General features: G+C 40.0%; 1 pseudogene; it reads right to left on the reverse strand.

Moving 5' to 3' along the window:
- Nucleotides 1-614: 614 nt before the first annotated feature.
- LOC115781349 (peroxisomal N(1)-acetyl-spermine/spermidine oxidase-like) lies at nucleotides 615-8,189 on the reverse strand (annotated as a pseudogene).
- Between the last annotated feature and the right edge of the window lie 2,712 nt (nucleotides 8,190-10,901).

Below are 10,901 nucleotides of genomic sequence, written 5' to 3' on the forward strand. Positions count from 1 at the left end.
TTGAATGAAATGCAGTACATTTCATTGAGTATTGAATTTATTTCCTCACTTTGAGGAAAATTATTTGCATTTACAAAACACACAGACTCCCCTTTTCAGTCAATATTTAAAACTGTATCTTTACTGTAGGTATAGCTAATTAAAATTTGTATTTATATCTTATAACTTATTATTACTTGATGAGGTACAGAGTCTTATCACAGTTTTTTGGGGACAGTCAGTGAATGTCTCAGCATTAAACTAGAGGATTAGAGCACATAGATTGTGTGTAGAGATAGTCTGTTTGAACAGGACCCACATTAAGGTAATTAGCTGGTATTGTATTAATTTACTTGCATAAATAAACACAGTAACAACATTGCAGTTTGCTAACATTTGATTTTATTTATTCATTAAAAATCACAAGCATAGATACACTAAGAGCTAGATAGAGCCCTTTGGTCCATTTGTGACAAATCAGGAAGTACTTCTACTTTCATTGACCTAGTTTAATTATAGGAAATCTAATCAATCATCTTTGCTTGATCTGAAACAACAAAATCACTCTAAAACAGACATGTTTGTAAATACTTAGAAGGGTTCCTGTTAGACAATGCAAATCATTTTTGAGTTTAATGAAATGGTTCAGGGATTTGGTGTCCTATCTTTATTTGGAAATAAGCTCCTCTGCATCTGAATCATACAGCATATTTGTGGTCCTTTTACTCACTCTATGAGAAGGCCAAAACACACAGGCATCTACATAGACGGTGTCCTCACTATGGTGTTTAACATAGTTCATTTGAACTAGACTTTGTGCTTATTATGCATCCTCAAACTGAGGCAATGCCCAGACAGTGCATTTATACCTATATGGATCTTTCCACTAACTTCCACTATGGACAGTAAAGATTTGCACATTTGGTGTGTATTTTTTAAGTCCAGCTTACTTCATCCATGGCTGCATTTCTTATCTCTTCGGTCCTGGAAACACCAAACCCAGCCTTTCTAGCTAGTCCCAGTCACTCGATTCACGCTCAATATTGTCTCATTAACCCACACTGTCTCACTCTGCATTCAATTCCTGCTGGGTCCTCTGCTGTGCCTGCTTTGCTTAGCAAATTTGATCCAAGCACCTGCGCGACTACTGCTTACCTGTAGCTATTAAGTTACCTGTGATCTACCTGGTTTGGTTTTTATATTTGTATTGCCATAGCTGCTTGTGTGTAATTATGTCTTATTTGTTCATACTGTTCTAAAATTGTTCAGTGTTATTACTCCTTGATAATTATTAGATGGACTTGTTGGAGTTCAGTTCCATGCATATACTTCTTTAAAAAAAAAACAAAAGAAACCCCACACCATTTCCCATCTTCACACACTCGGTCTTTGTGCTAGAAAATTACAATTACAGAGAATAAGTACACAGAGGTTATTCGAGTTCAGAAACAAATTTTCCATTACAGCCACAAACCCTCTTTGTTCCCATATTCAACATTGTGATTTTTAGTGCCAGACAAAAAGATAAGATAAGGTAAGGTAAGGTAGAGGGACTTCATGAACTATCAGAATCCCAGTAGTGAGTGATGAGTCGATCAGCTTCTCGCCACCCAGTGAGAAGTGCTCCATGGACAGTGGAGTAAAAGCAAGGATGAGTTGCCTCTCCAGCAAACAAAACGTGCAAGGGCTGAAACACACAAGTCGGAAAACAGACAAGTATTTTTCAAGGTTATATTTTGTCACTTCTTTGTCAGTCAGTAATTCCCTGGGCAATATGATTCACTTCTCTTGTCTTTTGTTCTCACTTCACTTGTGTACTGTATGCATAAATTTTGCAAACAAAAGTACAAGTTCTATTTGGCTAGGGAAATGGGAAATAGGTGCAGTAATTTATTGAAACATGTGCACACAATCATGGAAACACAGTATATAAGGCAAAAACAGAGTGTGAATAATTTGAACTTGAAAGTCAATATTTGGATTAGGTTCTTTGCTGGATTTTTTCCTGTTTTTTTAGGTCTGTCACTTTTTTGTCCTCCATTTGTCCAGCTGTCTTCAAACATTTTAGATATGCCAAGTTATGAGCTAATACCTGGCTGTATGTGGCTCTTTGGAAGCAAAATATGAAGAAATGAGGGGTGGCTCAAGACTTTTGCACAGTATGCTAACTAAGGAAAGCAAAGCAGCACAAAATAGCACAAGTACAAATAAATATAAGGCTCAAGATTTTTACTGTATAATGCATGTACTGTATAAGTACCTGTGGCAAAGTTCCCTTTGAGGGCAGAGGTTCCATCATGTTCTTCAGGTCCTTGGCTGTACAGCCTATGGCTGAGTGAGAGTAGGAACCGTATGTCCAAGGATCAGTAAACCAGCGGGTGCACAGGATTCTCTTTGGTGTGATAGTAGAGTCACCTAAACACACACAATTATGAAGCAACCAAGGCTCAACCACTTCAGAAAACATAAAAATCTACAGAAATCTAATCTACACAGAGAAATAATGCACACACAATGGTAATAAAAACAGCTATGAATTTTATTATGTAATCAAACCCTCTCTCTGTTTATGACAGTTACACATTTTCGACCTTGAATCCTGTATATCAGTAACTATTTGTGGCCTCATTTCATCAGGCAGCACCTTGTACAACAAATGGTGAAAAGGCTAAATCTGAATCTGCCCTCAAACATTCTGGTTTATTACGCAGCAGAAAGACAGTTCACTCAATACAGCATAACATCCACTCCCAAAAGAGTCTACAATCAACAACAACAACAACAACAACAACAAAAAGTAGTTATGGATCAGTTACCTAAGAAGAAAATTTCTTATGCACAAGAACCTCTCCCTTCTTTATTCATTTTTTAAAACAAAGGGGTTGCCACAGCAGGCAGCTCTGTATATTTAATTTGGCAGATTTTTATTACGGACGCCCTTCTTGACACAATGCCCAAGTCATTTGTGTCTTCTCCAGGGCTCCAACCAGGGAGCTTTTGCTCTAATGGCGCCCATTCAATACTGAGTCTAACATGTACATCTTTGCACCAGAAGGTTTCACTTCCTAATTATAGATTCAAGTCTAACCTGGTTTCATAAATCTAAACTGAACTATTTTGTCAACTCTAACATGTTACAGATAAGTTGGAGCGTGATTGGTTTTTGACATCTAAATGCTATTTGTGCCAATATTATATTAGCAGTTTCAACCAGAATATTGAATTGTTTTTAATGCTACTGTATTAAATGTGCCCAGTTTTACATATGCATACAGTCTTTATTTAAATTAGTTCTATTCCTGTAGCAATCAGATGTTTTATAGTTTTCTAAAGGAAGAACTGAACTTTTCTGATACTGCATACAGAAGTTTCTTAGATTAAACATTTAAATGATATTTTATCTTTTCATATTTATTGCATCTTTAATGCAATATTATAAAAGTAATAAACCATCAGTTTTCATCCATTCTGAGGAGGAAAGAGCTCCAAGGCTGAGACCACAGATATAAGACTCACCTGTAAATGTGCGGACGAGCTCTGTGATCGAATGTCTGACTTCCTCCTCAGGAAGTGTCTCCATATACTCTGCCTCATGTCCACAAATCCAGCTGCAGAGAACGTGGCTACCCCTGAGAGTTAACAAGAGAAGCCACATTGCTGGTTTGAATTCCAAAGGAAACATACAGGAAAGAATTGCCATTGTGCCTCAGATTAACATGTCACTTACGATTCATTAGGTTTAAGCACAGTGAATGACACCAACTTCCTTATCCAGGATTTGCTCACATCTGACACATGGTCTGACAAACTCTCCTGAAGACACAAAGGGTTTATATAGTCACCAATCCCTGGCTCCACAGTCAGATAATTTATGGTATTATTTGGCATCATATAAATTGAAAAAAACAAAGCAGAAAAAACAAAAACAAAGAAACAATTTTATGTCTTTAAAATTGTGTCAAATATTCTTGTGATGCTGTAAAAAACACACATTTTGTATATGCTTAGAAAACTATTCCAGAGACTGCATTACAAACCTCATCCTCCCACGCAAGGTAGATCACCTCACAGTCACCATCCCACCACGGCGATTCAAACTCTACAAATATTTTGTCGCACGTTCCAAATCCTACTGTCTCAATGGACTTCAGCTTGTGGGCTGGGAGAGGAGGGCTGAACAGAGTTGAGTGCTGCTTCTTCAGATATCCTGACAAAAAGAAAATGTAAAATTGCAGCAGACGACACTTCGTTGTTAAATTAAGGCTACAGAAAAAAAACCCCAAAGACTAAACTCTGACAGAAGTCGTAATTTACAAATACTCTATTTCACGCACAGAGATGAAAAACATTATATAATATATGAACAGAAGTTTACCTAAAGGCACTGTGAGAATAACATGATCAGCAGGAATCTTCTCCCCATTCTCACACTCGACCGTCACAGCACTTGAGCCGTGCTCTGTGTTGTTCCAGTGGACACAGCGCACAGGGCAATTGTAGGTCACCAAATCAGAGGGGAGCTCTCACATCAACTTGTCCATTAGGCCCTCAAACCCCCTGCAAGACAATGTAAGTAAAATTACCTGGATGCATAATATGCATAGTCATATAATGAACTAGATACTGCTAACTACAAGTACTACTTAGATATAGTAGACTAGATGTGATAATCATAGCTCTTTAAAGTTGTATAGAAGTGATTACACAGTGCAGCCATGTGCAATCTATTTATTAAACTATTTAGTAAACTATTGAGGTTCATTACATTAGTGCACTCAAAAATAGAGTATTGTGAATTTTCTTTACATTATTGTAATTTATTCAAAAGAGTGAACTTTTGCATATAAATTTATATTATTTCTTCTATATTCAATACACAAAGTGAAATATTTTAAATGATTACAATATTTAATTTGGACTTTGACTAAATGACTATTGGAACAGTATAAATATGTATCTCTCAGTCTAGTTCAGTACATACAACCGCAATCATGGGTGGCGGTGCCACAAGCTGACTGCCTCACGGTGCACTGATGCAGTTTCATGGTGTTTTCACGGCTGTTTCACAGTCATTCAAGACTTAGTCAGCAGTTAATGATTCTCCAAATTAACTGGATTACAAACCAAAACCCTTGATTTTTAACATAGCAGAGTGCAGAAAGGTCAGTTTACCTTATCCTTACTTTGTTATATATCAGCTCAGCCCACGTCCATGGTTTCTGTGTGTGTACTTTAAATAGAATCCTACATAATATTCAATCAATCAAGAAATAAAAAGGTTAACTGGGAGAAAAAAGAAGTAGTTGAGGGCATTTTATATTTCTATAGTACTTATTTACAGAGCTTTGTAAAAAACAGACAAAAAAAAAGAACTCAAATAGCTGATGTCTAATGCTTATCACACAAAAGAGCTTCATGTTTAATATAATAAAAACAGCAGGTTCTCAGAAATAGTGCAACTAAAAAATAAAGAAAAGAAACACTTAAGGAACTAGCTAAGGATTTAAATTATTGCCACTTTGATAACTCATTACAACTTTACTCTTTAATAGCAGCTGGTGGTGAGGGCATAAACTTAAAGTGCTACAGAGGAGCGTCGCAGTAAATGAATGAGCAATAGGGTAGAGTGCACACAATGCTATAGTCCATGTGGCATTTATCTTAAAACCCTTTATTTATATGATGATGCACAAACCTCGGGAATGTGCAGTCCACTCCACGTAGGCCCTTGTACATGGAAAACCCTGCCAGGTCCAGGTCATCCATGCTATGAGTTGCACTTCCACAGCACTCCACTTTCAGCATGGTACTTAAGGCAGAAAGTAACAGCTTCCTGGTAGTTTCAGTTTTATTTGTCCACCTTCCTGCTGTTTGCCTCTCTGCCTGCAAAAGAATGACAAATTTCAACACACAGACATGCAACATAGCTTATTTTTTCTTCTGTTTTTTTTTTTAAATTCAGGCTTTATAGCATCAACATGGACATACAATCAGAATAATGTACCTTTGTTCAGATGAAATGTCCTACACTGGTCCAGGATGTATCTTTGCGATTACGAAACTGCCAAGTACCATTCAAAATCTCCTGAAACATATCCATAGCTGGTTCCATGCTTTCGGCACTCAGCTGCTTACCTTTAGGACAGAACTGAAAATTCTAATAACAATCACATTTTTATTCTCTTATGCAGCTGACAGACTGTGTACTGTTAAAGTACACCTGCTGTATTTCTTTCTCACCTGAACTGCTGAACCAGTTGGGAACCCACGGAGGATCTTCATCAACGTCTAAAGCCTGGTTCTCTGGGGTGAGGGCTTCTGGAGGCAGGAGGCCATAGTCACGAGCCAGACTAAACACTGGGTTCTCCTTAGATGGGCCATGGATGTAAGCTGCACCAATCTCTGTAATGGTGTTACCTGTTAAAGAAAAACAAATCTTTGTGTACTTTTCCTTGTTCGGTGTTCATAAAATGACACAAAATCAGACTTGTGTTCACGACATACACCATATTGCCAGAAGTATTCAGTCACTCATACAAATCATTGAATTCAAGTTTCCCAATCATTTCCATGGCCACAACTATATAAACTCAAAGCACCTAGGCATGAAGACTGCTTCAACAAAACATTTTGATGGCTCGCTCTCAGGAGCTCAGTGAAGGATGTCACCTGTCCAACAAGTCCAGACGTGAAATTTACTCGCTACTAAATATTCCACAGTCAACTCTTGGTGCGATTATAACAACGTGGAAGTGATTGGGAATGACAACAACTCAGCCACAAAGTAGTAGGTCATGTAAAATGACAGTGGGGGTCAGCGGATGCTGAGGTGCATAGTGCACAGAGGTCGCCAAATTTCTGCAGAGCCAATTGCTACACACCTCCAAACTTCATGTGGCCTTCAGGTTAGATCAACAGTGCATAGAGAGCTTCATGGAATGGGTTTCCATGGCTGATAAGCTGCATTCAAGCCAAGAGCAATGCAAGGCGTCAGATGCAGTGGTGCAAAGCACAAAAGACAAGGAAGTCCGCACACCACAAAAGTCTGAATTTATCATCCACGAGCTTTTCTGGTGTGCACACTTTCTTTTCTTTCTTGCTTACTTTTGGCCCAGCACCCAATTTTCAGATTATTGGATTGTGCGTGTCCTCGTTGCTTTAATTATTATGTTAGTGTTATGAGTTTTATTCATGTTTTACTAAAGAATTAAACAAATGGTATTTTTCAGTCTCTTATTTACAGTCTTACATTTTTTTTTATATCTGTAAACAGAAACATTTTGAACATTTTAAATGGCTGATTAATGAACACGAATAAAATACAAATATATTAAAACAAGAACATTTTAGCAAAGCAAGATTATAATACATCATGAAGGACAAAATAAAAACCATGTACAGTTATTTATGGTGGAGACTGCAGGATTAGCCTGAGTGACCTGTTCCTGGAGTTCTTTATATTTAAAAGCACAACAGACCTGATGCTTGTCTCAACAGGAAGTCTCTGGCAGTGGGGCTAAATCAGCTGAGGCAAGATAAGAGATGGGGTGTAACAACCGAGACCTGTGGCTTGTCTTTTTCTCAATGGTCAGTGGAACATCACACAGGGTGGTCTGCAGAGGTTTGTGATGCTTCTTTCCACTGTCCAGTCCATCGTCCATGAACTGACTTTACAGGGCTGGCTCAAATTACGGATGCCACCTCACTAAGATATAATCTGGAAAATGCAAAAGCACAAGATGATGCATACAAAATACTAATGTATAATGCTAGTAATATGTCAGAGAATCTAATATAACAAAATAGTTTCAACAGCAATCCTAGATTTCTTTGTTTACTTCCTGTATACAGTAGTCATGGCCTGGTGCTACCTCGACAAGGGCAGACACCTTGGTAGAAATTTGCTCCCGCCAGAGAGCACCGCTGACTGCCTCTAACCCGGTCTCCCCCTCATCCTCTTCCACAGCTTCCTCTGCTTCATCCTCCAGTGCCATGACATCAGCAGCACTGAGGCAGATATTGTGGAGGATGGCACATGCTGTTACGACCTGAAAAAAAAAAAAAGAGAATGTGCCTGTTTCTTTTTTTTTTAACAAATTTTTTAAAACATATATATTATAATGCGCTGTTGGGCCATTACTTACATGAGCTACAAAGGTGTCGTGCACCTCCAGGGCTTGCAGAAAGATGGCCCGGAACCTGTTCTTCATCATTCCAGAAGCACCTTCTATAATACAGCGTGCCCTGGTATGTGGCTGTTGAAGCGCTGGGCTGCCACACCATGTACTGTTCTCTTGTAGGGAGTGATGAGGGTGAGTGGATGTTGGAGACATGGCTATCCTCCATCTGCAAGCAAAAAATGCCCTGGACGAGGGTAGACTGACTGCCTGTACAGTGGGCTGTGGCGGAGCACCCTGGAGTCATGCACTGACCCAGGCCAGCCCACATGTGTGTCAATGAAGCGGCCCTGGTGCTCACAAACTGCTTGCAGGACGATGGATGGGAAGAGTTTCCCGTTCCTGTAGCACTGACCATCAGGGCCACTTGGACACTTGATGCCGATGTGGCAGCCGTCGATTGCACGCACCATCTTCAGAAAGCCTCTGTGGCGTGCCAGCCCCGCAAACCCATGGGACACTACATGCAGGTCCTCAAGGCTCTTTGGCAGCTAGATGACCTGGTGGCCAATGGCTACCACCTCCTCTGTGATTCTATGGACAATGTAGCGGACAGTTGAACGAGGCATCCCAAACACTCTTCAGACCACTCTGTAGGATGTGCCACTTGCCAACCAAAAAAACAAAACCAAGATCTCAATTGTGGCACCCCATCCATGTCGCCCATCTTGCTTCAATATATTCAGCAGCATTGCCACAGACTCCCTACTCGGCCCAAAATCGGCTCTGGTGTCTTTCTGGTTAAACAAGCGCTCCACGACTGGGACACTCACGTTCATCCTGCACTACAAGGGTCTGCTCTAGTTAAGAAAACGAGCAAGAACAACACAACACATCTTTAGTTATAAGGTAGGATTTGGCTTATTTTAAGTCATCAAAGCAACTAATACTAATGCACTGAAAACACTCAAGTGTCAAATACGTTTATCTTCAAAACAGACCAGCTACAAGATTCAGTCATTATTTGGAAATGTTATACTTTATCTTACATTTTTATTTTTCTTATTTTAGAAACAGAAAATAAATCTGTACATTTCATTGCAGATCATTCACTAAGCCTTAAGTAAATAGCTCATCATTTCATGGGTAAAAGCTTACAGACAAATCAAGCTTACCTTACCTGAACATGATTAGCTCTCAGCCTGAGATAGAACGCACGCCTGCGACCACGGTACAATTGCTCGACTTCCTCAACGATTCAATAAACACAAACAAAAAAAGGGAGCAAAACTTCGGCCTCCATCTTCACCACTCTGTACCGGGTGCTGTCATGCTTGCTAGGCCACAGGAGCTATGCTGACATATGCGGGGGAGTAGCAGCTCACGCACAGTGCCTAAGAAGAATAACATCACCTGTCTTAATAATTACAGACTTGCTGCTCTCACTTCAGTTATTATGAAGGTGTTTGAATTTGTAAGAATCTGTCCCACATCACTGTAGACCCTCATCAGTTCACCCACAGGGCTAACAGAGGCTCGGCCAATGCAGTTCTTCAACACTGTCAAGTTAAGCGCACTTCTGTCGTGTTCTGTCCCTTGATTTTAGTTCAGCGTTTAATATAATTATTCCTGTCAGGCTGTACAGCACTCTTCTTACTATGTGTGTTAATGGATTACTTTCTCAGTGGATCTTTCTGTCCTGTAAGAAACAAGCTGTTAAAATTCACAATCATGTCACGTCACCCAGGGATCTTGACACCGGCGATCCACAAGGGTGCGTCCTGTCGCCACTATTGCTTACTTTCTGCATCCTGACTTGGCGCGGTAACGCAACTAATGGGGACAAACGCAGCTTGAAAAAGTAGAACTACCAGGAGCGTCATCAGCATCATCGCTGACTCCTCCCACCCTGCACATCACCTCTTCAATTTTCTCCCATCAGGCAAAAGATGGAGTATGACTAGCAGAAGAACATCATGCTTCAGGGACACTTTGTACATTCAGTTTACCTACATCAGGTTTTGATCAGAAAATGTGAATGTATTTTGCACTGAAACTATATGAACAAATATGAACCCAAACCTGCACTATGGACTGTTCTCTTGTGCAAAGGCACTTTAAAGACACACAGCCCCTGTACTCTGAGACATTGCACTACTTTTATAGGCTTCATCGTGTACTTTTACTATTTTGTATGGCATTGTGCTGTGTTGTTGGATGTGTCTTGTGGTATATGTGAGCACACCAAGACACACCATCAGCTGTGTTGTTGAAATAGCTACAAAAAACTTGAAGGTGCTGACTAACAGAAGGCAAGGATTAGTGTTGTGAATACTGCTATTTCAATCTATTGAAGCTGAATTCATTTTTGCAACAAGTCAGCAAATGATGGCTGCACTTACTTTTGAGAGCTGACGCGGTAGGTCATGAGCGTGAACTTTCCATCCGCTGGGATCAATGACAGGACGCGCTCCGACTCCCGGCGCCTAAACCGAACGCACGGGTGGAAACTCGCGTCATCGAGAAGACCAGGATTCTGCCATCAAAAACATCAAGCGTGAATTACCTTTACAGCTACACAAAGCAGACCACTAAAATCTATGCACAAATGATCCAACCATAAAGGACAAGGTCAGGTCAGGCATCCCACTGAGCTTCACACAGGCTTCAATTGCACCCTGGATCTCTGCCATCGCGGTCGTACCTGGAAAACAAGGATGACAAATCCCGACTATAAAAAGCTTCTAACTGCAACCAAACCACTGATCAAATAAGTGCTGCTCAAATAAGGGCATCTTTGTACCG

Source organism: Archocentrus centrarchus, chromosome 6 (assembly GCF_007364275.1).
Source record: "Archocentrus centrarchus isolate MPI-CPG fArcCen1 chromosome 6, fArcCen1, whole genome shotgun sequence".
In the NCBI taxonomy this organism is placed as follows: Eukaryota; Metazoa; Chordata; class Actinopteri; order Cichliformes; family Cichlidae; genus Archocentrus; species Archocentrus centrarchus.